General features: G+C 40.8%; 1 protein-coding gene across 2 annotated transcripts in view; it reads left to right on the top strand.

The window, feature by feature from the left end:
• The window catches only part of JAM2 (junctional adhesion molecule 2), an 85,935-nt gene that overhangs the window by 663 nt on the left and 57,434 nt on the right, over positions 1-27,838 (top strand). The window lies entirely within an intron of this gene.

Here is a 27,838-nt window from a genome sequence, read left to right as displayed (position 1 = left end):
CTCACAGGATGGAAAGAATCAGATGCCATCGAGTTGATTCCGACTCACAGCAGCCCGGGAGGACAGGGTAGAACTGCCCCTCTGGAGTTCGGAGACGAACTCTTTACAGGAGTGGAAAGCTGCTTCTTTCTCCTGCACAGCGGCTGGTGGTTTCAAACTGCTGCCCTGGTGATTAGCAGCCCACTACACCCCCGGGGACCTGGGGATAAGATTCTACAATGGCATCGCTGGGCGGCGCCTGCCGCACTCTAATGATCGGTGTCCTTTTCTGCCCTCAGAGCGCCCAGGGGTGCTGCTAACCCTCCTGGCACTGAGGGGGGCTTGGGAGAGTTCTGAGCTACAGAGTCCAAATGCTTCTGCTTCTCTGTACCTGCACTTTCACATTCACTTAGGGAAGCCCAGCTGCCTTGTCTCACGGAGACATCCACCGGGTGGTTTTTAGGAAGACGCTGAAACTGAATGATCGAACAGAGGGAGGGACTAACCAAAACCAATTCCACAGGATGGTTATGAACAGGATTTTCATGGATCCTGATCTCACGAGATTTAAAAGTCCTGGGAATGTTTCGTCTTCGCTTTGCGTTAACTTTTCAGGAAAAGTGAAGGAAACTACAATGGGTGTTATCCAGTTCTCGTTCTCTCTGTCTCTGTCTCTATCACAATGGGATATTATTGTTGCCGTACGTTGTAATACTTAAAATAACTTACTGTCAAGAATCGACTTCGCTAGTGGCATGATCCAAACCAAACTCAGTGCCACCGAGGCAAGGCTGCGGATTCACGTTAGTCTAATGCAATGACTGGTCTTCATGTTCTCATTGCTGAGGTGATTCTTGCTCCCCGCAACGTGATGTGCGCTGTGGCCCTCAGTGCGAGAGGAAGGTGCAAGTTGTTCCCGTGGAAGGCCCTGCGCTGACCTATATTGTAGAAAACCAAACCAGGCAGGCAAGCGCTCAGACAAAACCGTTAAGTGATTTTGAACGATCAATCGATACCCTGCTGAGCACACCATGGTGGTGGGGGCAGTTGAAATAACAAAAAGGCAAGTGGTGGCATTGTAAAAAGAAAAGCTGTGAAAGTTAGGTACTACATTGAAATCCCTAAACTTAAAAAGAAAAGCCTCAGACTTTAGAATTGCCACTAATTAAGACCAGACAAAATTGTCTTATTCTGTTACTTAGAAAAAGCCAAGAGGCAAACAAAAAATTAAGTGAGTGGATAGAATAAAGTCTTCTTTAAGCTTTGGGTAAATAGAACACTCTTTTACCTCTGATGCCTTTCGTGGTTTAATTTGGAAGTGTTGTAGGACTCATTTCTGTATTGTTTCTGGACGCCAATAGGTCGGTTTTTACCAACGTGTTCTCTTTAAACTATTTTAAACTTCAGGACCATTTTAGATGAACAGAAAAAAATGACAAAACAGTTCATTAAATTCTGCATACTTAGTTTATTAATATTAATATATTGGTATGGTACATTAATCACAACTAATGAGAAGGTATTGTGATAATATTAACTAAAACCCACCTTTTATTAACATTTTCTTCACTTTTTTTTTTACCTAATGTTCTTTATCTATCCCAGGACGATGACATTTAGTTGTCCTGTTTCCATGGACACCCCTGGACTTTGGTAGGTCCTCAGATGGCCCCTGTGTTTGATGACCCTGACAGTTTTCAGGAGCCCTGAGGGTGCTGTGCACTGAGCATTGAGCCGCAAGGTCCTGGACTCCAACCCAGCAACTGCTCCCTGGGTGTCCGCTTAGGCTGTCTGTTCCCATGGAGATTTACAAAGCCTCAGCAAACTGAAGAGGGACAGTTCTGCTCTGGCCTAGGTAGGGTCCAAATGGACTCAGTGGCACTGGGTGTGTTTTGCTTTTTTATTGTCACGTATTTTGAATCTCTCGTTTGGGATGCCTGATGCTTTCCTTGTGGTTATGGTTTCTTCGAAGGAGGGCTATAGAAATGAAGTACCATTTTCCTCGTCTCTCCAGAGTACATGGTAACAACAAGACTCCTCATTGTTGATGCTAAACTTGCTCACCTGGCTGCGATGGTGCTTTCAGCTTTTCCCACTCTAGCGCTACTAATTTCTACCCCTCTCCTTACTGTGCTTTTTGAAAGAAAATCACTACGGACGGCCCTCCCCCCGCCCTTAAGATATCTCAACTCCATGAGGGTGGGTTATCTACTTAAGAAATTCTTCTGAACAAGGGATTTGCTCTTCCAAAATTTATTTATTTTCATCAATATGAAGTCAGAAATATTTATTTTATCTTTGGTTTGTAAACAAGTACTTAAAGTTTTTTATTGCTAATTAGGTGGGGGTTTACATTTCAGATCATCAGTTTTGAATTCAGCAGTTTAAATTGCTAATCAACACCCCCCTCATAGTTTACCCTTCTCCTGTTTGATTTATTTTCTCCTGTGGATGCTTGTATTCTACTTCACCTGAGTTAACCCCTCTAAAACGATGACCCCAGGGCTCATGCAGCCAACTTTTGAGATGGAAGAGCCAATTTAAAAAATATTTGAGGGTTATAAATATATTTTTAGAAATAAATGAAATCATCATAATCTGAATAGCATCCTTTAAAATTTTAATAAATGAAGCTATGATAGTTTTATTTTCATTTTCAATTTTACTTTAGATACATGGACTGAAAGAGTACATATGGGTCAAGAGCCACAGTCTGCCAACCTCTGGATGCTCAAGCCTATTGCTTCATCTTCTCTTGTTTGCCTTCCCCTTCACCACTTTTGGCATTCTCTAAAGTTCGTTTTCTGGGTATACAAGTTTTTATTATGCCCCGTGCCTTGTCACAGTGGTCTCTTATAATGTGTGTCCTTTTGGGATGGTCTCCAGATCCACCGTGCCTCATGATGTTCATGGTGGTCAACATTGTGCTTAGTGATGCATTGGATTCCGTTGTGGGCACTTGCCAACAATTCCTTATCCATTTTTCTCCGGACGGGCATTTGGGTTGTTTCCATCTTCTTGCTATTATGAACCGTGTTGTGATGAACATGGGTGTTCATATGTCTGTTCCTGTTGTGACTCTAGCTTCTTTCAGAAACAGACCATCAAGGAAATTGCTGGATCTTATGGAATTTCTGTTCCCAGTGGCTGGCTTTCCACAGTGGTTATGCGTAATTTCAGTCGCAGCAGCTGTGTGTGAGGGCACCAGTCACTATGCAGTCTTGCTTTCCAGCATTTACTGTTTTCTTTCTTTTTTTCAACTTGGCTGTTATTGTCAGTGTACGTTTATAGCTATTTTTACTTTGATTTACATCTCTCAGATAGCTAGTGATCATAAGCATTTCTTTGTGTGTTTGTTAGCAATTTGAGCGTCATCTTTGATGAACTGTCTGTTCATGCTCTGTGCTCATTTTCCTTGAGTTATTAACCTTTTTCTTATCGATCTGTTGCAATTTTAATAGATTTTAGATATGTCTTTTGTCAATCGTTAGATTTTTCCCCCTCACTCTATGGGTTCTTTTACTCTTGATGAAGTCTTTTGATACACAGAGGGGGCTTATTTTTTGAGATCGCAGCCACCTATTTTGTCCACTGTGTTGTGTGTGTCCATTACTATATTTGATAGTGTGTCTGTGGCCTGCACGAGGGCCCTTAAGTTAGTCTCTATTTTCTCACTGACGATCTTTACTGTTCTGAGATTTACATTTAGGTGTTTGATCCACCTTGAGCTTATTTTTGTCCATGGAGTGAAGTATGAGTCCTGTTTCATTCTTCTGCAGATAGAAATCCAATTTTGTCAACAACATTGGTTGAAGAGACCATGCCTACCCCGTCTAATGTTTTTCAGCCTGTGTAGAGGAAGCCTGGTGGCGTAGTGGTCACGCACTGGGCTGTAAACTGCCAGCAGTGAAACAATTCAGAGGAATGACGTTCCATTCACTGTCGATCCGCAAGAGTAAGATGCGACTTGTTGCTCCCGTAAAGATCTGCAGCCTCAGAAATGCACCAGGGAGGTTCTGCTCTGCCCTTTAGGGTTGCTATGGGTCAGAATCCACCTGATGGAAGTGAGTTTGAGTTTAAATTTAATTAATTACATACTCACATTTAAATATGCCTCCCCAATATAAGAATATCATTGAACTTACCCCATTCTCTTCTTTCCTTTCAGGTTTTGTTTGTGAGCATTCTGTATGTATTAGTTATCTTGAGTGTTGTTTTGTGCTGTTTAAACTGAGATTTCACATACCTCTTGATAAAGGAAGTTCTGGTGGCCTAGTGGTTATGAGTTGGGCTGCAGTCCAAAAGTTTGAAACCACCCACTGAGCTGCTTTATAAAGATGGGGCTTTTCCACTCCTGTGAACAGTTATAGGTTTGGAAACTCTTACGGCAGGTCTACCCTGTCCTATGAGGTCTCTGTGGCTCAGCATCGAATCAATGGCAGTGAGTTTGGTTTGGTTTGGATTGACAAATATGGTGCCATCAGAAACGTGTTGGACTGCTAGCTGCAAGACTGGCAGTTCAAACCCACTAGCCGCCTTGAGCAAGAACAATGCGTCTGTCTGCTCCCATAATGATTCACAGCCTCAGCCATCCTATCTAGGGTTGCTGTAAGTTCTAATTGGTTCAGTGGAAGTGGGCTTGGTTATTTTGGTTCTGGTATTGCTATGTGAGCGTTCGTTTATATTTTAGTTGATTTATATTTTTCTTTCCCACTGAAATGGAAGCTCCATAAGGGAAGAGGTTTTGTTTTTTAAATGTTTGCTCGCTGCTATATTTCTGTTGCTATGAGTAGCTATAAAGTACGTACCTGTTGATTAGATGGGAGGTGTACGACCTGGTGGAAGAACAGAGGGGATAGAATTAATAGTTGGGACCAATCAGCTACCTTACTCTTAGTTGGTCATATGTTGGTGGTATTTCACTTTTTTTAAAGAGACATTTAAGCAGATACCTTATAAAACAACAGTTGTGCGTATTCCGTGTTTTGGGGGTGGGGGGAGGCATTATGCTTTTGGGATCTCTCAAAGCCAAGGAGTTGAGTGTGAAAGAGAGCAATGCACGTCTCCTGATTGTGTGCTATCATTGACCAGCAGCCTATTCATAGGTCCAGACTGGAACTAGGACCAGGCAATTTGGGCTGTGCCTGAAATCCTCTCAAGGCTTTGGTGGGGCAGAAAACCCCATGCCTTTGTGGCACAACTACCCTCAGACAGCACGCCAGGGAAGCAAGGCCAGGGAAAGCCGACCTTCTGTCCTGGCATGGTCTCAGCTATCTGATGCACAAAGAATCTAGATGAGCTTGTGGGTGGACCTATCAACCCTTTAGAGGGTGTGAAACAAGTGACATGAGACATGAAGAAGTGAAAAATGAAAATGTCAGCATAAACAGAGCAGTGGGTTATCGCTACCCAGAGCTGCAGACACTTATTTATCCTGCTGTGTAAGCAGTTTAATGAGACAAAATTGACAGATGTCTGCTCTATGCATAGGTTCCTCTTATGGACTATTTGGGTAGAATATGAATTGTAGTACACAGGTAAAAATGATTGTCTTGGTTGGAGTTATACCACCAAAAATCCATACAGCTTAAATTCTCAGCCCTGGGTTTGTGGAAGACTGCAATATGCAGTGGGGGCCCTTAGTCCCATTTGAATCTCCACAGAGATTCAGGCTCTTTCAGTCATTTGTGCCCATGACCACCAAAGTCAAACACGTTGTCTTTTGGCAGAGTGTGTTCAGTTGCCTGGCCATCCCGGGGAGGAATAATAGAAGCGACCAAAGTATCACGATCGGGATTTGGACAAACATAATCACTATTGTGATGTTAAAGTTTACAAGATTGGTTCGGGGTACTCTGACCGCCTTAGTTGGGGCATGGGTCATGACCATGAGGCCTTATTACCCCAATTTCCTCTAAGGAGGAAATTTCCATCAAGGAGTTCCTGAGGACTAGAGTGCTCCTCACTGGGATGGCCTCCTACTCATAAGGGCCTTTGAAATTACATTGGGACAGCTCACATAATCTAGAATAGTTCCCATCTCAGTGTCAGTTAATTAGCGACTTTAATGATAACCTGCAACCTTCATTCCTGTTTTCCATGTCACCTACATTATCACAGGCTCCTGGGGTTAGAATGTAGTCACTCATATTTGGGGATTAATCACTCTTTCTAGCACTCAACCAAAATCAAGACTTGGACAGCAGAAGTATATATCATGTTAGTGACGAAGAATATTCTAGATCCAATGGAGCAACTATAACATTTACCATTCAGTTCTAATTCATGGTGATCCAAAAGCTGGCCTCTATGAAGAAGAGTGCAGCGTCAGGATCAGAAGTCTTTGTAAAAACCTTCAATGTGCAGATGATACAACGTTGACTTCCGAAAGCAAGAACGATTTGAAGCACGTGCTGATGATGAGCAAGGATGGCAACCTTCAGTGTGGATTGCAACTCACTGTAAAGAAAATAAAACTCCTCACAGCTGCAACAGTAGACAACATCATAATAAATGGAAAAATGATTGAGGTTGTCCAGGATTTCATTTAGTTTGCATCCTTCTCAGTTAGTGGTCACGGAAGCAAAAGTCAAGAAATCAAAAGACATATTGCATTGGACAAATCTGCTGCAGAAGACTAAGTTCATACTGCACATTGCAAGTTTCAGTCATTAGATTTTCACAGCTGTTTCTTTGTCTTTACCTTGCGTTGTGCCTCATCAGCAAGTGATCCCAAAGGGTCCACTGGAGAGGGCTGCCTGAGGGCAAGAATATCTACAGCCTTGGCTAATGATAAAAAAAAAAATCAGTGGAAACTTAATCTTTGTGAGGACCCTGCAAATGGATGTTGGCCTGTCACTGCCACCCATAGCTTTTTGTAAACTGGGCGACCAGAATATAAACTCTAAATCAACCAGACCCTTCCACAAACCAATGCTCAGGACATCCGCTCTAATACAGAGTCACGTCCAATTTACTCGCTCCAAGTTAGAGAATGCGATTTTATTAGAGGGTGACCTCGAAGAAATTGAAAACTGCATATGCCATCGTGACGCAGTCCCAGTGGGGATCAGTTACCAGAGTTGATATGCTTTCACATCGGAATGTGAAATGCATTTTTCCAGGACTTGTGTACCTTTCCAGGTATTCTCCATTACTGAGGTCACAAGATCGAAATGTCCACCATAACAATCAGATAAAACACAAAGAGTAACGTTCATGATGCACGAAACATCCTTCAGTGTCTCCATGACCTTTCAAGTGGAGCTGTCCAGATGTCGGCAGTCCAGGGCAAATCCGCGGTGTTTGCACATCATATATCCATTTTGAGCAGTACACAAAGTTACAAACATTTCACAGAGGTTGGGGTGAGTAACAAGGCAAAAATGTTGGGAGTCGGGCTAACTACAAACAGGGAGTGGGTTATAATATCCAAAAACAAACAATAGGATTATTTCTGTAATACCTGTTTAAAAGCCTAGATCGACTTGCAGTATTTTAGAAGTTTATTTTTAAATGTTGAATCGAATTTAGTTGCTCTATATGTTGAACAAATATGCCAGCTAGGAGAAGAGAGTAGGGTACCCTTTTTCAAAACTGCATACACAGAGGTTTTAGACCTGAGCAGTAAGGGACTGAATAAAGCTCAGCATGCCAAGAGCTGGGAAGACTGTGGAGGGGGAAGGTGGGAGGGAACAGAGCTGGGAGCAGAGGCCAGATGGCAGAGGGCCTTGTGGGGCAGATTGGAGGTTTTGAATTTATCCTGAAGGCAAGGAGAAGCCATTGGTGGTTTCAAACACAGAACATCACACTTAGATTTGCATTTAAAAGAAAACACAAAGGTCTGAGTAGGGAGAAGGGATAAAATGGGGGTGGAGTAGGAGCTGACAAACAGGCCAGTTAGACTGTTCTTGGAGGGTCCAAGCATTGACTCCAGTTAACTATTTTTTATACATTTTATTGAAACACACCCACATCCATATGATTGTACACATGTTCATGCAACCACAGATAATTATTTTACATTTGAAATACACTTAATTTGGTTTAATCTGGGATTTATGAAAAATTAACTCTTTAAGGTATAAGGGTTATTATTATTAATTTTAAAATCATGTGTGCTGGCAAGTGTTTGCAACATTCTGTTCTGTTTCCAAGTTATAAACATGTAACAGTAGTTCCTTTGCTCACTGGTTATCTTCTTTCAATATTATTTTCTTCCACACCCCTGGGCTGGTCTCCCTCAGTATTCTCTCTAGTGTTGCCAGAATTACCCTCAGGAGGGTCATTTCATGCCGAGTGGGGGAAGTGGGTAAGGAGAGGAAGGAATGGAGGGGCAGGGGCGGGGGGTGGAGGCAGAGTGAGAGAGTGAGGGTAAGAGCGGGTGAACAGAGAGACAAAAGAGAAGAAAGAGTATATGAGCATGCTCGAAGAAGTCTCTGTTGACAAAGCTTTATTGTCTAGCTGTTTACCGCAGCGATGGGTAGGAAACATTTTCACTTGTTGACTTGTTCCTCACCGCACTCTGGGAGCAGAGAAACGAAGGCGCGCAGTGGACCTAAGCCTGTGAGAGTATTTCAAGAACTACACTGCTGCACACTGTGCTGGCACAAAAGTTCGGAAGAAAAATCCTGTGAGTTTGCCAGATACGCATATTTAGTTCTTTACTGGGGGATCTTGCTCCTCTTTCTTATGCCAGGGGTGTAATTTTAAAATGAAATTTTATTGGATTTTCTGTTTCCCAGTTTTTTCAGCAGAACAATTAGAGGATGTTGGTTGTTGTTTTTTGTAAAGAGTAAGACACACAATGTTATAGGGAGGAGACTCAGACTTTTAAGTCTCTCCACTCCTTGGTTCTTGTGATGCTCGTAAGAAAGATTTCAGGCGAGGGACAAAAAACTCAGACAAGAGTCAGAGATAAGGTCTGAACAGAAAGAGTAGGGTTTTTTTGGAGGGGAACACTTTGGAAACGTCTAAAGGGCCCTTAGGTAGTGTGACAGGCCCAGAAGACATAATGCTGGATAGACCTTATTGTAAGGTCGAGAGACTCATTGCAGTCATGGCCTGTTGGGTTGCAAACAGCCAAGTTTACTTCTCCCCTGGGTGCAGTTGGGCGGAGGCAGAACAGCGCATCAGCCCCGAGCTCAGGGACCAGTGTCCTGAGATCTTTTTCAAGGATGAGGAATGGGTTTGCCCCTCCCGCTGGGGGTAGGAAATAGAGGCCCAGGCTTTGTTGATCCATTGGCGTCGCAAAAGCTCCAGGGAATCTTTTCAGTTGTCACCCTTCGTGGTTTGCTGATTCCCTTGTGGCCATCACTGTCCTGTTGACTCACTGGTTTCTGATAAAAGCACATTCCCTCCGGTCTGTGCAGAATGTTCCGCAGGGTCACCCTTGGGGCAGCTCTGGGCCAACATGGAGGAGCTTTGGGTTTCAGCAGATTCTGGTCAGCCTTACACTCATGGGCTAATGGCAGAGGACTTCCACCACAGGCTGGCTTTCTGCTAATGGCTAGTCCTCTGCAGTGTCCCTTGTCCATTCAGGTATGCACGGTCTGGCCCTCTATCCACCCAGGACCCCAGACTTCATGCCGTGCTCTCCCCTCAGACCTAGAAGTTAAGAAGATAGTCACTGATTTGGGGGGGGGGGGGAGGAGGGTTGTGTGAATATCCTGCCTTTCTTCCTCTGACCATTTAATTATCTCCCAATATCGATGAGGACATGTTTGCTATCCTGCCCTTCACCTTTCCTTGTGCTCGAGAAGTGTGTGAGGAAGCCTGTCTCCCCACCCTCTTTTGTGTTTCATATTCCGGCCAGTTTCCTTCCACTTGTCACCTCTTCTACCCTGTCACTGTCTGACTAGCTGACAATAGCCAATCTTTCTCTTTCATGGTAGACTTTTTGAGGGATTCTTGCCCCCATTTTGTCAAGTGATCTCACCTCCTATTTTTAGACTAAGTTTCCCTTGCACCGTAATATTTGTTTGATGCAAATATTTGTTATATACAGTGGCCCTGGTGCTGTGGTGGTTAAAGGTTGGGCTACAATTGAAATGGCAGGCAGTTCAAAGCCACCAGCAGCTCCATGGGAGAAAGACTAGGCTTTCTATTGCTGTAAACACATACAGTGTCACTTTGAGGGAATGGCTGAGTGTGATTTGGGTTGGAGTATTGCAAATGTGCAGTGTGTTTTTCAGTTGTCTATATTACCTGAAACAATGCATACACATTATAAATTCAAATACAAAGAGGCTTTTAAGTGTTTTCTGGAGGGAAAAAAGGAATTAAAAGATAATGTGAATTTTCCATGAACTTTTTGAATCCCCCTGTGTTAGTCTGGGTACTTTAGAGAAACAAATCCACAGAAACTCATGGGTAAGAGAGAGTTTTATATAAAGGTTAAGTGCACATCAAGAAAACATCCCAACCCAGTGCTACCCAAGCCTACAAGTCCAACATTAACCCATATGTCTGACACCAATTCACAAAGTCCTCCTCCATCTCACAAAACTCACACTATGATGCTGACTGCAGAAGGAAAGCTGAGTCGGTGAATGTGTAAGCATCTCAGCACTGGCAGGGGTCTCCACATGGCTGCTCCAGCACGCAGGGCTGCATCGTGGTAGGTCCATGTGGCTTCTCCTCAGGGATATCTTGCAGGAAGTGAGCCTTGCCAGCTAAATCAGGGAACTGGCTAAGACAGCTGCACTCTGGTCCAACCGTCACAAAGCAAGAGACCCGAGAACTCGAAAGGCGAGGCTGACCGAGCCATTTATCTCTCTGCTCTTCAATTAATCCCACATGTGTTCATTGGTCATGTTGGCACAATAAGCATTAACTATCTCACCCCCTTGTAGCCCAAAATGTCATGAATAAATAATAAATCTCCTTTCTAGATCTCCTGAGTCCTACTGCACTCGTCACAAGTAACCGAGGCTTAAATTTTGTACGTAGAGATTCAGAAAAATGGAATGCCTATACCTGGATATATGAACTTGCCTGCATCCTTCTGCTATCAAGTTGACCCCACCCATAGCGCCCCTGTACATCTTTAAACCAGCCCAACCAAACACATTGCCATCAAGTCGATTCTGATTTGTAGCACCCTTACAGGACAGGGTAGAACTACCCCTATGAGTTTCTGAGACTAACTCTTGATGAGAGGAAAAAGCCCATCTTTCTCTCCTGGAGAAGCTGGTGCTTTTGAACTGCTGATCTTACAGTTAGTAAATAGTGAAAGTCGTGACCACTATCCCCCCAGGGCTCCTAATAGGTGCAAAAAGCTTCATCTTCACAAAACAACTGCTGAGTTTGAAGTCCGTCTGTAAACAGTGGAACAATCTCCCCACAGAGGGGCTAAAAGGAAGGGATGAGTCACATGGGTGCAGTAAGCATTGAGGAAACACACTATATTCCTCTGGTTCCTTGAGGCTTCCTCATCCCCCACGACCATGACCCAAGTGCTGCTTCTCAATTCAGACTAGACCAGAACATGTACACAGGGATAGATAAGAGAAGGGAGTGCACGACACACAGAATCTAGAACAGGAGTGGGAATAGTGATACCAGAAGGGTAGGGGGAAGAGAGGGAGAGGACGGGAGAAGGGCAAACCAAACGCAATGGTTGACACATAGCCATACACTCCTCGACAGGGGGAAGAACAACAGAAACCATGGGGGAAGGGAGTGGTGTGAGAGATGAAAATAATCACAATGTACAATCTATCGGGGTTAAGGGCTCAATAGGAAGTAAATGTCTAGAAAGAATGAGGACAACATATGTACAAACATGCCTGATTCAGTTGATGTATGGATTGTGATAAGAGTTGTACAAGCCCCCAATAAAATGATTTTTAAAACACTGGAAGTAAAAGATAATGGATTTTTTCCATGAAACTTTGTGAACTTCACTTGTATTATACACAATGTTCTACATTTGCCTAGAAATGTTTTAAAATAAGCTATTTGTTATTAGTAATGAAGCCCCAACCTAAAGCTATCACCCTCACATCCACGGGGGATTTTAAAGTGATATTTCAAAACAAAGATTTTACCTTCTATTCGAAAATCACACACACCAAAAATAGTGAAAAAAGTGACATAAGAAAACAGTAAAATAACCTTCCCAGTCTAGGAAGGGAACCATCTCAGCCGAAATCCAATTAAAATGACCAAAGGAAAAGAGCACAGGGGCCAGGGCCTAAAGAGAAGTGACGTCGGCACCAGCTAAGGTTTACAGATAAGCGCAAACTGATGCTGTTTTTAAAGGAAGCCCAGGAAGACGGAATGACCACAGATACAAAGGGGACATGCCGAACATTGAAAGTGTTTATGTTTTCTAAAGTGCTCTAGAGGAACTTAGAAATAGGAATCGAGTCTATTCAGAAGCACAACTGACACAAAGGAATGAAGAATAACTCATGTTTATGTGTCCAATAATCTAAATATATAGCCAGCTATATAAATTAGGATGAAAAATCCAGATAAACAGGTTGAAGCCGCAGTTTTCTTGTGATTGGCTTTCTCTAAGACTCTTGATCACGGAATAAGGCAGGATCCTTTGTGCCCGTGTGTGTGTGTGTGTGTGTGTGTGTGTGTGTGTGTGTGTGAGAGAGAGAGAGAGAGAGAGAGAGAGAGAGAGAGAGGGAGAGAGAGAGAGAAGAGAGCGAGCGAGCACACAGGGAACATGTGTGTCATTTTACCTACACCGATTGCTTCATTTTCCAACTTCTGTTCTTCTCTGTTGTTCCTATTGTTGTCATCTTCGCCGTGTGACCCGCTGTTATTCCTCCCTGAATGCCTACCTGTAGATGCCCTTACCTCTTCTCTTGAACCCTTCGGTTTACCCACTTGTCAACACTGAACTCTATCTCATGCTCCCTTCCCGAAGCACTCAGTATATTTCGCGTTCTCTGTAGCACTTGCTCAATGGTCCTTTCAGGAGTTGTCCACTGCCACCTTCTAGATTTTGAGGGTCACGGTAGCTCAGCTCTGTGTATCCTCACATTTTGCATAGTGTGTGCCGTATGGTAGTTCTCTGATCACTCGATACGTAGAAATGAGTAACCTAGAGTTTAATGGTGATTTGTTTGTTAGCTTCATAAGCTTGCGTGCATTTTAAATGATAAAGAGGGCAGGATCATGTAAAGTTAATCACCTCTAGTAGGTGTGTGGGGGAGAAAGATGTAACTGACTGCCTCTGTAAGATGACTGCCTTGGGAGACATACCGGCCCGTTTGACTTTGTTCTGCAGGGTCATGACAAAGAGAACAAGCACACCATTTATTCTTCCTGGATACGTTTTTCCCCTTTATTAACTGTGACCTTTCTAGGGTTAAAAAATACAGTGGCTAGCCTGCCTTAGAGAGTTTCAGGAAATTTCCAAATTGCCTGATGCCTTCTTTCATCACAGAAACAGATTAGCTGCTCTTGAAGTGGTAAGCATTGATTTAAAATGCAGATCAGTTAAGCCATACCGCTCAAAACTTGCCTGTGATGATCACACATAAAGGATGTAGAGAGTTGTGAAATCACCCTACGGAGCAGCACATGGCAAACTTTCCCCTATGGTCCAATTTCATTGTCAGTCACTTGGGACCATAATATTCTAAGTCCCACAACAAATAATAGTTTATAAAAGGAAATAAAAGCATAGGATATGATGTTTAGTTCCAGCCCAAACATGGTTTTTCTCTGCATTCTTGTGCAGTAATCATAGTATCCCATAACCTGTGATTTATAGCACCTGTCCATTAAGCCTGAAATAAACCTTCCTGAATCCCAGTGATTCATCTTCTGGGTCAGAGTCTAGCATTATGCCAATGCCACAATTACTCGGGGTCATAAGAATCTCACTTTCGGTGTACTGCTTCTCCATCAACGTTGCATGAGAATGTTGGCATGCTGGAAATGCATTGTTTGGAGAAGACTTCCTCACAGGTTTGGATTATGTCTTCTTCTTTTTTTCCCCAGTATTTTCCAAGTGCACAACTTTGTGTATATCCTTTTTTTGAAGAGCACTTGCCTCAATATAAAACTTTTATCAAAAATGCTTTTATTTTGTATCAATATATTGTATTCATTATAAAATACATAAAATGTATAAGAAAATGAATGAGATAGTAGAAAAATTAACCAGCAATAATTCCCAGGAAAACCCTTGGTGTTAGGCTTGTCTGACATTAAAACATTTTATTAGGCCTCTGTCATTAAGAGCAATGCAGTAGCATTGGTACATGAGACAGACAGGTGAATGGAAGAGAATATCAAGTCTAAATATTGACCCAAGTGCATTTGAAAATTTAATGACATCAGGGCAGTATTGCAGTCAGATTATAAAATATGTTATAATAACTGGATAATCATTTGGGAGAACATCTCCCTCTATTCACTCTGTGCACATGAGGTTAAATTCCAAATGAACCTGATGTCTAAATGTAAAGATAGATAGGTAGATAGATAATGTTGTGATAAGTTACAATCAACTCTATTTCAACTCATAGCAACCCTGTGTTAGGCCGTGTTGACTAGAGAAACAAATCCAATGACACTCAGGTTTAAGAAAGAGCTTCATATCAAGAAGCAATTGTATATTGAGAAAGCATGCCAGCCCAGTCCAGATTAGTATATGTATGATACTAGTCCATAAACCCCTTGTAAGATTCCCGAAGCCAAATGCAATGACGCAAACTACTGGATCATCATGAACTGGTGGGTGCAAAGTCTTGTGGATCCAGTGGTGGTAGACGCATCTCCAGGGCTCTGGAAGGTCTCCGAGTGACTCAGTGGCAGGAAGATGAAGGCAGAGAGAGAGAGGAGGTTCTCAAGAGGTCAAGGCCAGGAGGTACCACCAGGCTATGACCTGATCGACAGGCTAGACTTCACCTTACACTTCAAGTTGACACAAATTTTTGTAACTACCACAAATCCCATTTAGGATTTTTTAGGCTATTATATTTATGGGAGCAGAACACCAGTTCTTTCTCCTGTGTAGCACTTAATTAACCCACCCCCTGGAGCCAGGGCTCTGTAAGCTCTTTTTTTTTAAAGCACCATACTCACTGCTTTCAAGTCGATCCACTCAAAATGACCCAATACAACTGTTTCTCTGTGTTTCTGAGGCTATAAATCTTTACCGAAGAAAATCTCATCTTTCTTCTATGGATGGCTGGTGAGTTCAAACTGCTGACCTTTCAGTTAGCAGTCTAATGTGTAACCCCTACACCACCAGAGCTCCTACAAGGATGGATGGATGGATGGATAAAACTATACACCTGTGGTAGTAATTTCTTTTGGAAGTAATAATACCAGACTATTGCTAAGAAGTTGGAATTTAAAGATATTCAACTACACCAAGATGCTATTCTGCTCCATGTTCCCCTCCTGTACCTAGGTTCTGCTACTCATGGAAACATTTCACAAGCACTCACAAAGCTTGGAGAACATATTTTACATGGTGGTGGGTGCTGTTCAGTCACAGATTGGGAAGTCCCAGATTAGGAAGAGGAGAGCCAAATTCAGGGTCCAGAGACAAGCCAAAAAATGTCGGAAAGTCACAGCAGATCTTACTTCTACCAATTCTCAGTCTACATGGTGGTACCAGTATATATACAAGGAAAACAAAGGATGGTGTCTTAAATCACACCTTCTATGAACACAGGAAGCAAAGGCTATGGTTTGATTCATGTCCATAGTCCAGGATCATAATACATCACACAAGGAATCATGGGTAGAAGGGCCATATGAATGAACTATAACCAATATCCCACAAAGGACAACATAAAAAGGATGAGTGCATCCTACTATAAGCTGGCTATTGGAGATAGGGGAACGTCTTCTTAATTCATAAACAAAAGGAAAAGATGGATGCTTTGACTAAAACTGGAAACATTACATGGAAAACAAAACAAGACACTATAAACTTTAGGCAAAATAAATGTGCCATTTAAAGTCTATTCTGACCTCCCAGTATTAATTTCTTACAATTAGAAAGAAAAGCAATTTAGACAGTGATTGCCGGTGACATACAAAAGGCCTTGAGATATGAAAGGAAATACAATACAAACCAAAAAATAGAAAAAATGGCCCCAAAAAGGATAGGACTCCCAGAAGAAAAAATAGAAATGGTTCTTAAATATGAAGTTTGGCTCAACACAAATTTAAAATGCAAATTAGAACGTCCCCAAGAGCATCTCTCCAGCACCGCAGCAGCAAACCCCTTTGCTTCCTCTCTGTGCAGTCCGTGAAGCAGCGTGGAGGCACGTGCTCTCAAAAGCTGCCAATGGGGCTGTGCAGCGGTGTGACCACATCGAAAGACAATTTTGCAGTGTAGCTACCTATCAGCCTTTTTACCCACCACCCCCACTACTAGGAGCCTATACAAAATTTATCTACAGTGTAATGTACATATCGTATTATTCATTTAAAAATTATTAAGAAAGTAATCAAAACTATCAAATACCTACTAACACAGATTGACTGAATATAGTAATGTAGAAATATTCAGTATAGTTATAAACAGGAATTAAGAGATATTTAGGATATTGTTTAAAAAAGCAGCATAAGATAGCAAGTTATATTTCTTGAAAACAAATGTTAAAAAATGAGCCAACCTTTACATCAAGTCAGTGATATAAGTACAGAAATAACTCATCCTCATCTGAGGTTAGAACATAGTATTTCACTGAACAGTAGCATGTAGCATGTATTTTAAGGAATAATTGCTACAAACACATTATAAATTTTAGAAGCCTGAAATAATGTTTTTATTATATTTGAAACTGTACATTGTAGGATAATGCAAATCGGTGATTAATATAGTTAGAAAATAAGGTTTTCAGTATTGGGGAAAATGCATGTAAACATAAACTCAAAAAAGTGAAGTGAAAATTCTATAATGTCATATTTGTGTTAGAAACATTGTAAACTCATTATGCATTTTTTTCCTTTTTAAACAACATGGTTCTTCTCTTTTCCCAATAAAAAAAGAAATGGCAAGTTTTGACAGCTTTGTTGAAGTGAAAAATAATCTCAAGCTCTGAGTTTGTTTGCATTCCCTTTGGTAGCTGCCAGGTAGCTGCTGAGTCTGCGCCAGGTCTTGTCAGCCCATTCCCTGCCTGCTTAGCGCAGGCAGTCTTTGTGGCCAAAGGAAACGAACGGAAATTGCTGTTGCTAAATCACGCAATGGCTCTGCTTCTGCTTACTACTTTTCATGGCTATTACTGAGAGCACATCACATGGCCAGTAGAAAAGGGGCGGGGCTGTGCGCTCTGCCTGCCAGGAGGTCCCTGTAAATCATATGCTACCAAGTGAGAAGGGAGTGAGTAGGTGGCAGTAAGAATGTGATCCATCCTACCACCTCACAACAGCGAGCATACAGAGGTGGTGATCTCTAACACCATTCCACACTAAAGCAGATTGAGACTCTTTGGAGGGACAGTTGATTCTCTATTGAAGGCTACAGATGCACATAAAGGGGCAGGCTTCAAAAAGAGAATGGACAAATCCACTTGAAAGAAACATGGAGGCAATGGGATTAATGATGCTATATTGTGAGGATTGAAATCAATGACATGTAACAAGGGATGTATGAATTATTAAAAGGAAAACTGATCTGCTCTGTAAACCACCCAATTCACCATAAAACATGTAAAAATAATGGAATTTTTCCTTGAACTTTGTGAATCTCCTTATATATAACAATTCATATATATACTTGATTTTCTGTATGTTAAGCCCCCTGTATATAAAATTATATATATGTACACATATACACACATATGCACAGAGAGAGAAAAAAGAGAATGAATACACTTAGGCCATTTTTTTGTACCAGAAGCAAATTAGCTCTTACAGACTAATAGGTTTATGGCCAAAAAACATAGGTATTGACATTGAAAGGTTTTCTTTTGCCGAAATGGATGGACTTGAAAATCAAAAACCATGAATATCATTGAATGAAAGGTGTTGACTTGCTTCAGAAGTGCATCAATTATGAAAATACTACAGGGAAAAGGAAAGTCAGTGAAATAAAAATAATCACCACTGTTTGATGACATTGGAAGTAACTGAGTCAGCAGAGAAGAGGCAGACCCTCAGCCAGGTGGATTGACAACAATGGGCTCAGGGCGGGCACTGTTCCTTTTTCTTATAAACAGGGTAGCTCTGGGTTGGAGCAGACTCAGTGACCTCTAACACCGCCACCACCTGCAAGGTCACTTATTCCTTACTCTGACATTTAGCCATCACAACACAGAGCAGTTTTTCTTTTACCAGTTTTTGTCTGTAAACGCATAGCCTTATATGATGAAAATTTTTCTTTACAAAATTGCAACTAGTAAATGTGCAAAGGTTAGCAATAGAAGATATATGAGTCCAATGACTATAATCTGTCAGCATGTAATTGAATCAGGATATGATTTTTAATGGGTAAAAACGTTAGACAAAGTGTTGATGGAAACTTTAAGTAGGAACGTTCGTTGTTAGCACCTGAAACCACTGATTAATATCAGCGTCACGACAAGCTGGGCAAACGCAGTGATGTAAGAGAAAGCATATGGCAGTCCTGTTCTTCCCACCCCTTTAGAAAAAAGCCTCGAATGGAATCAAGCCCATAGGCAAGCGTACTTCCCTTTACCAGAGGGTGGATAGCTAAGTTAGATAGAAGCACATGGATACATTCAGTGCCTCATCCACTGGATGGGAAGAAAAAAAATAAAGAGGGGAAATGGGGAAAATAGTTCTAGATTGAAAACAAACAAACAGAAACTTAAGATGCAAATATAATGCTGAGGTGTGGTTTGGCTCCTGATTAAACAAATTAACCCTAAATGTATGTCAGAAATTTGACAGTGGCTTGAATGCTAGATTGTACCAAATTAGTATTTATACTTTTGGCCACTGTTTTATGGGGGTGTAGCTATAGATCTTGGTTATTCAGTGATAATTACTCAAGTAAAGAACATTATTTAACATTTGTGAGTTGTGTTAAAGTTCATGAATACAATGAAGAATTGCTTTTGCTCTGGGTGACTCGGCTGCTCCTCGGTCGTGGCCTTACCTATACTAGAACGGACGACCGCCCTCTCCTGCAACCTCATCCTGAACTTAGGATTCCGTTGTTTCAGGGCGATTAGGTGGACTCCTCTCATTAAAAGTTTCTGTCATTTTGCTGAGCTTTCCACTTTACCGGACGTGGTGTCTCTTTCTAGCAAGTGGTCTTTCAGTTGTATTGTTCAGTGTGACCTATGTACATGAGTTGGTCTTGCCCAACTCACTTTTAAGAAATATTCCAGTTGTATTTATTCTAAGATTGATTTGTTGCTCCTCTGGCAGTATATGCTTTGCCACATCATAATTCAAAGGCATCAATGCCTCTCGTCATCTTAATTAACTCCCCAGCTCTGGCATGCCTAGCGTGGTTGAGTCAGGCAAATCTTATTCCTCAGAGTGGTATATTTTCTCTTTAACACTTTAAACAGATTTACCCAGTGCAGATGGTTTTCTGACCTTTTGCTTGACTCTTAAGGTTTAGGTGAATACAAATGACTTAAAAAAAAAACCCAAAGCAGATGAAGTAAATGTGGCAAAATCATTATAACTATTGAATATGGGTGATGAGCATATGGGATTTATTGTACTATTTTGTCTATCTTTTATGTATATTTCAATTTTACATAATAAAAACTGTTAGAAGTCATAAGACAAATGATAGGAAAAGAGAGAAGAATGTGATAAACATATAGAAATTCTATCATCTATTTTCTGCACCTCTCTGGGTTTTGAAACTTCCACCTTAGAGTTGACTAGATTGGAGAGAAAATAGATTGACCAAGGTGAATCTACAAAACATCAAAAATATCTCCACTCTTAAGCTCTGTACCTTAACCAAAGTAGACAGTATAATAAGCACAAATTCTATTTGTTCTACACTAGCTGAAAAAATGAATGTGACTTTAAAAATCTGCCATTAATGATAGCTGCAAGACTCTAGGTTATACACCAAAGTCTATTAGTAAATTCAACATATAAAGTTAAATTTCCCTCCCCCACCCCATGATGTATCACGGACCTTTCAGTTCATTTCTTGTGAAAGGGACTTGAATATTTTATTCCCTAAAATGTAAAAATATCTACTGTATGAGCGCATGTCACATTCACAGATGGATGGGAAGAAAAAATGAATATAAAAGAGAGAGAAAATTGACTAAACTCCTAAAAAATTATAAAAGATCCTCTTGCAGTTGTTTAAGAGACTGACAATTCAAGTATTTCTCATCAACCTTCTTGCTTTTCCAAAAAACACACAGGAATACTTTTGGCTTCTATTGGAAAGGTATAAGCATTCACCTTGTTACCTCAAGGACATTTTACAATTGCTCATTCCATTTTAAATCCCACATGATTCAATTTCCCAGTTTCTTTAAAGACTCCAAAGCTCAGAGGAGTCTCTGGAGAAGTCACTAGCCGTGGGGAAAGAATAGAAGAAGTGGAGCCGTTTAGCTGCCAATTCAGATGCAACCTACAGTGTGTTAACAGCACATATGCACTCGCACTGTGGTACTTTTATGTCAGAGCTGTTTCTGTGCCACATAACACGCCCCACGTACACTATAAATTCCTAAGCAAGAGAACGTAGATGTAATAAATGAAGACGTTTCACTTCACCTCCTACTTCATAATCTCTTCGTTGGGTGTAGAATAAGATAGCATCATAACCCTCTAATTGAATTACATAGATTCAGAGTTCAAATCATTTGAACAGTTCTGTTTTCTTTATGTGTATCATGTTATAAATTTAGCTATATATCTTTAGTGGTGAGATAGTAAGTCAATTCTGTCTCCTCACAAGGCAATAGCACAGATTAGAAATTTCCCAGGGTTTCTGAAGCTCTGCCTTTATTCCTCCTGAAGAGTGACTAATATGTTCAAACGGCTGACCATGCAGTCAGGAACCCAAAGCGTTACTACTTTTAACAGAGACACTAAAGTCTAGTGAGTAATGATGAGATAAGTCAAAACCGGAATGGTGAGTGGGCATTTGTAATTACTAGGACGAAAGAAGACAAGTAATTTGGGACATGGACTACAGAAACACTTCTTTCTTCAGTAAAGTTATTGCATCAATATGTGTGTTCACTGTAAATGTGTCTTCCAAAAGGACAATGGAATTTCACCATCTTCCTGAAAGAATGTCAGAGTCATCTTCCCATGGTAGCTCAGAAACAGAGAGTAAGATGGTGGAATAAATGACCTTCACTTTTTATGATTTTTATTATTATGATTGAAATGCATACAACAAAACATGCCAGTTCAACAGTTTTTATCCATATAATTTTTAGATGCGACTTTGATTGCATTCATTATGCTGTATAACTTCACCACTCACTGCCATCGAGTCAATGCCAACTCATGGTGGCCCTGTAGGACAGGCCAGGGTACAACTGGCCTTGGTGCGTCTCCAACACTGTAACTCTTTACAGGAGCAGAAAGCCCCGTCTTTCTCCAGATGAGCATCTGGTGGTTTCAGTCTGCTGATCTTCCGGATCACAGCCCAGTTTCCAACCTCTAAGCCACCATTTCCCCAGACTTCACTCCTGTCCTTGACCAAAGTATTCCTCTTCCATGACCAGAAGCTCCACGTTCACTAAACAGCAATCTCCTTGTTACCTCTTCCCTTCCCACCCACATAGCAATTGTGAACTTTGGCTTTTATATAGTTGTCTGTTTCATGTGTGTGGGATCAGATGATGTTTGTCCTTTTGTGACTATCTTATTTCTTATGGTAATGTTTTCAAGGTTGGGCCATCCAAGGGTTAGCATGGACCAGAGACTTCATTTTTTTATGACTGAACTCTACTTTAATTGATCAGTTTTATTATATTTTTAATAGTACTATCAGTTGTAACTCTGTTAAATTTGTAAGATGAATGACCATGTAAAATATCTGCACTGGATGTGCAAAACATCTCCTTATATATTAACTCCTCAATGTTAAATTATATTTACTCACAAAGAAGCAAAAATATGACAAATAATATAGAAAATAGGATCAAGACTTAGACTGAGTAAATTTTGCTTTTAAATGCATGGCTTTAGAAAAGCTTTAAATTTTACTTGGGTCTTGTCTTCTTCATAAACTGACAGAATGATTTAGTGATTCTCTTTTATACCTTAACATTTTGACTAGAAAATGTTTTTACTATTTTATATTTAGCTGAGAACATGTTTTAATTCTATACTGCTTCTTTCAGAGTTTATTGCTTAGAACCCAGAACTTGTTTGAGAAAGGAATAAGGAATGGGCTCTGAATGGCTTGCTGTTTATGGGGTTGATTGTGTCTTATACCAGAGAGTTTCTTTTTGGTGCAGTAACAACAGAACATTTCTGGTAGTTTTGAAAAGTGAAGCAGCATGCCAAATATGGGATGCTGGCCTATGTGGTATAGGTGCTAGTGACACTGCAGCTTTAGACTTAGGACTGCCAACCACAAGGTTGTAAGTTCAAAACCACCAGCAACTTTGTGAGAGAAAGATGAGACTGTTTGCTCCCATAAAGATTTTCATTCTCTGAAACCTTATAGAGGACTACTGTGAGCCCAGCCAACCCTATAGAAGTGATTTTATCCAACAGAAAGGTCTACGGGGCTGGCCCCAATCCCAACTATGGGAGAACCCCCCTCCCCCCAAAATTACTCACCTCAGAGAACAGCACTGAAGCTACAGCTCAGGGAGAGGGGCATGGCAGATCAGAGCACACGGGAACAAATGAAGGGGGAGGAAGAGAGAGTGGAACACAGCCTGGCCTACCAAGATCCGAGGACAATGTTCCTGATCAGAGCAGCCAAAGAACAGAGAGGACCATCGGGCCGACCCCCACCATGAAATATAATATCTCTCACTGACCCATAGCACCATGAGGGACAACCCTGGAGACACAGTGCTGGAATTGTGCCCGATCTGACTCCACCACACTGGGGCAAAACGCTAAGGGTGTGCAACAGAGCACCAAGGGAGCAGAGCAATGAAGTTCCCGAGGAATACCAAAAATAGATGAGGCAGTCAGCATGTGGAACCCCATCAGACTCAACCGAAAAACAATTCTAAATGTCAACGAACAGACCTGGAACTATTTATAGGCTTTTTAAAAAATTGTCATTGTTTTGTTGTTGTTGCTGCTGTTGTTTGGGTTTTTTGGTTTTCTTTTGTTGCTTTGTTTTGCTGTGTCTTGTTTTTGTGCTTATTATTGTCTCTTCATGTCTACCTAGACCAGCCATTCTTAACATGTGGGTCGTGATGCCTTTGGGGGTTGAATGACCCTTTCACAGGGGTCACTTAAGACCATAGGAAAACACATACATATTTCATAATATATAATTACATATTGTTTATGATTAATCACCATGCTTTAATTATGATTAATTATGTTCAATTTATAAAATGAAAATATATCCTGCAAATCAGATATTTACACTGTGATTCATAACACTAGCAAAATTACAGTTATGAAGTAGCAATGAAAATAACTTTATGGTTGGGGTCAACATGACATGAGAACTGTATTAAAAGGCCACAGCATTAGGAAGGTTGAGAATCACTGATCTAGATAGATAGGTGGGGAAAACAATCTGGAGGAGAAAACAGTGGGACTGATGGTTCTGGGAGGACACGGGAGAGGGGGAGATAGGGGAAAGGAACGGGGTGTCAACCAACCCATGGACAAGGGAACAAGTGTTCTAAAATCAATGGCAAGGAGGGTATAGGATGCCTGGTGGGGCTTGATCAGGGCAATGTAACTGAGGAATTACTGAAACCTGAACGAAGACTGAACATGATAGTGGGACAAGAAGAAAGTAAAAGGAAATAGAGGAAGCGCTACACAGCAGAGGTCTAAATACAAGCATGTACATATGTATCTATGTATATATATTTATATGTTAAGTATTAAGGTAGCAGACGGACATTGGGCCTCTATGCAAGTACTCCCTCAACACAAGAACACTTTGTTCAAATAATCTGGCATTCTGTGATGCTCACCTTCCTGACATGATCACTGGAGACAAACTGGGTTCATAAGCAAATGTGGTAAAGAAATATGATGGTGCTATTAAAAAAGTATATAGCGTGTGGGGTCTTAAAGGCTTGAAGATAACAAGTGGTCATCTAGCTGGGAAGCAACAAAGCCCACATGGAAGAAGCACACCAGCCTGTGTGATCATGAAGTGTCAATGGGATCAGGTATCAGGCATCAAAGACTCAGAACAAAAAATCTTATCACTGTGAATGAGGGGGAGGGCTGAGTGGGGACTTAAAGCCCACCTGTAGACAATTAGACATCCGCCTCACAGAAGGGTCACAAGGAAGAGACGAGGCAGTCAAGTTGCAGTATAGCACTGAGGAAACATATAACTTTCCTCTCGCTCTTTCATGCTTCCTCCCCTCCCCCCACTATCACGACCTAAATTCTACCTTACAAAATCAGCTAGATCAGAGCGTGTATGCTGGTACAGATAAGAGTTGGAAACACAGGGAATCCAGGACAGATAAACCCCACAGGACCAATAATGAGATTGGTAATACCAGGGAGGTAAGGGGAAGGTGAGGGAGAAAGGGGGAACAGATTACAAGGATCTACATATAACCTCCTCCCTGGGAGATGGACAGCAGAGAAGTAGGTAAAAGGAGAAGTCAGATGGTGTAAGACATGACAAAATAATAATAATCTATAATTATCAAGGATTCATGGGGAAAGGGAGAGCAGGGAGGGAGGGGGAAAAGGGAGCTGATACCAAGGACTCAAATAGAAAATGTTTTGAAAGTAATGATGGCAAAGTATATACAAATGTGCTTGACACAATGTATGGATTGTGATAAGAGCTGTATGAGCCTCCAATAAAATGATTGATATGTATACATATATATTGAAAGCATAATTTCAAATCACAATAAAGAAGTATTAAAAGGAAAAAAAGTGGGTTTATCTATATGGTGCAAATAGGAAAGAAACAGAAACTGATTTGTGTAGCATCTCTCAGGCGGCATTGAATTTAGGAGGAGGCATTGAAAATAGAAAGGGGTGAGATTCATTGTATTGTTAGTTGCTATCGACGTAGTTTTAATGACAACTCTCTGTACAAGAGAACAAAACACTGCAGGTCCTGCACCACCCTCACAAGAGTTGTGTCTGAGAGCATTACTGTAGCCATTGTTATCAATCAGTCCATCTTGTCGAGAATCTTTTTCTTTGGACCTGACCTGCTTTACCAACCACAGTACCCTTTCCTACGTCTGGTCCCTTCTGACTAATGTGTCTGAAGTAAGTGAGATGGATTCTCACTGTCCTGACATGTAAGGAACACCCAGGCTGCACTTCCTCCCGGACAGAATTGGTTTGTTCCGTTGGCAGTTGATGGTGTTTTCACCATTCTTCACCAGCTCCGTAATGCGAGGGCACCAGGTTTTTGTGTCTTCCATATTCGTGATCCAGCTTTCACATGCATAGGAGGCAATTGAAAATACCATGTTTGGCGTCAGACACTTGTTAGTCCTCAAAGTGACATCTCTGCTCTTCAGCATCTCGTGGAGCAGATTTGGACTCTTGTTTGCTCTTTCCATGAGCATTGATTGTGGGTCCAAGTGAAATGAAATCTTTCACCACTTTGGTCTTTTCGCCTTTGATCACGATATTTTCTATTGGCCCAGTTGTGAGGAGTTTTCTTTTCTTTACACTGAGTTGTAATCCATACTGAAGGGCAGTGAGTTTGGTTTTGAATTTATTGCCCTGCCAAGTGTATGTTCTTCTCCAGGAATTGGTTCCTCCTGTTAGTGATGCACATAGGACTATTTTTGCCACAGTTTTGTAGTTGAGAAACATGCTTAGAATGTTTATAGGGCTTTACAGAGGCAGGAGTGAAAGTGAAAGCTACTGAGTCCAGATGCCACGCAGTAATGTGGCACATGAAGACACGAGTAATGCCCCGGGTGGAGTATGAGGAATGGTGTAAGAGTGGAGGAGAGTCCGAGGGAAATGAAGGTCCTCACTGGGGTTCTCTTATTCGGTACACAAGCAGAAAGGGGCAAGTGGGAGGATTTCTGTTTTGTGACGTACAGGTTTAGAATCAACACATGGTATCCCACCATCAGAACGGATTATTCCTATCATAATAATTTGAACAGTTGGTTTAGAATATGGTTAGCAGTGTTAAGCACTTTAATGTATCTTTGAAGTACTTTTAGACATTTAGTATATTTTAAAATGTCTGTCTCTTAAAACGTCTTCAACATGTACAGATCTAATTTAAAGCAATATTAGCCTGTAATGAATATTTTATGATCTAAAAAATATTACTGCCTGTTCACAAGTGGAAATACCCAGACATGAGCACATCCAACAGTGTGAGGGATTTGATATCCAAGTTAGCTTTCCTGAAAGTGTTGTAGATGGTTTAAAAGGAAATAAGCAAAAAATATTCCCTTTAGTTTTCTGACCTTTATTCTAATTGTTGAATTGAAAGAGAAGCACTAATATTATCTTAAAGATAAACCCTTTTGTATTCATTTATCATACACCTCTTTGATTTAAATTTTGTGTATGTATTGTTTTTAATTTGTTATCTAGGTCACAAAGGGTTTTTTTCTTTATTTTGAAATAGAGAATAACTCATTTAGCTAATTTATTTTGTAGCATTTTGTTATTTCTTTTGTCTTTTACTGCTTTGCAACTTTAGTTTCTATGGCAACAGGATCAGTCAGAAAGTATTTGGCACTCTGAAGACACTGAGTCTAAGATTTTTAATTAGGCTTCTGGCACTTCTTGCTTAATTCATATGATTCTTTGGGTTGTATCTTTGATAGTAGAGAAATCGGGGTTATGATTTCATTATACATTTGCCTTTTCAAAGATTTTTATTGAATATTTGGATCAGGGAGCTTTAAGATAACTAAAAATTATATTAGTACATGCTTGAGAAGAAAAGAAAATATCTTTATATATCATTGAGCATATTTTATTAAGAAATAAAGGCACTTAAGGGTTTATCCCTGCTAAACTCTTCAAAATTTGTTAAATCTTTCTGACTGAAGATGATTTTCATTGAGAGTCAGTCAGCATGCATGCGTAGATTCAGAGCAGTGTGTAATTAAAAGTCTGGAGAGCTAAGATTGAAAACAGTAGACCTGAAAGGCTCCAACTGTACCCAAAAAACCTCTCTAATAAACTGTGTTCTCCCCAATGCATCTTACGTAGTTGTATTTTGTAAGAACATGCGTCACCAGAGGGACATATTGTAGCATGGTTGTGACTTTAAAACATATATAAAGCCTTATATTTTATATTACATTAGCTGTATACGTTGGTTAAGTATTCTCAGTTTATAAAACAAAGCTTTCACATTTCTGTTTGCTATTTATGTACATATGTGTGTGTGTGTGTCTGAGTGTGTGTGTGTGTGTGTGTGTGTGTGTCTGTCTGTCTGTCTGTCTGTCTGTGATGGTGGTTTTATTTAGTACCATCCAGGCAGTTCTGACTAATGGTGACCCCATGTGGCCGAGTATCATTATTCCGGAGGGTTTTCTTGGTTATAATATTTCCAGACCACGTGGTTGCTGTCTCACGGGGCCGCTAGGTAAACTTAAACCGAGAATGTTCTCATGAGCAACGGTGTGCTTAGTGATTATGCCAACAAGTCAAATATGTATGCCCCTCTCTGCATAGACCCAATGTCATATTCTAGTGTGTATACATTTGTATCAGGATAGTGAAGGAAACATAATAATCTTATAAAAGCAAGTTCTGATAGTGTTAAGAACTACTGGATAAAAATGAATACATGTTTCATGCATTTTATGACTATACCAAGTTCTTAGAT

The sequence above is a fragment of the Tenrec ecaudatus genome, chromosome 2 (genome assembly GCF_050624435.1).
Source record: "Tenrec ecaudatus isolate mTenEca1 chromosome 2, mTenEca1.hap1, whole genome shotgun sequence".
Taxonomy (NCBI): Eukaryota; Metazoa; Chordata; class Mammalia; order Afrosoricida; family Tenrecidae; genus Tenrec; species Tenrec ecaudatus.
The sequence above is the reverse complement of the archived record's forward strand: the minus strand, read 5'-3'. Positions and strand labels throughout refer to the sequence as shown.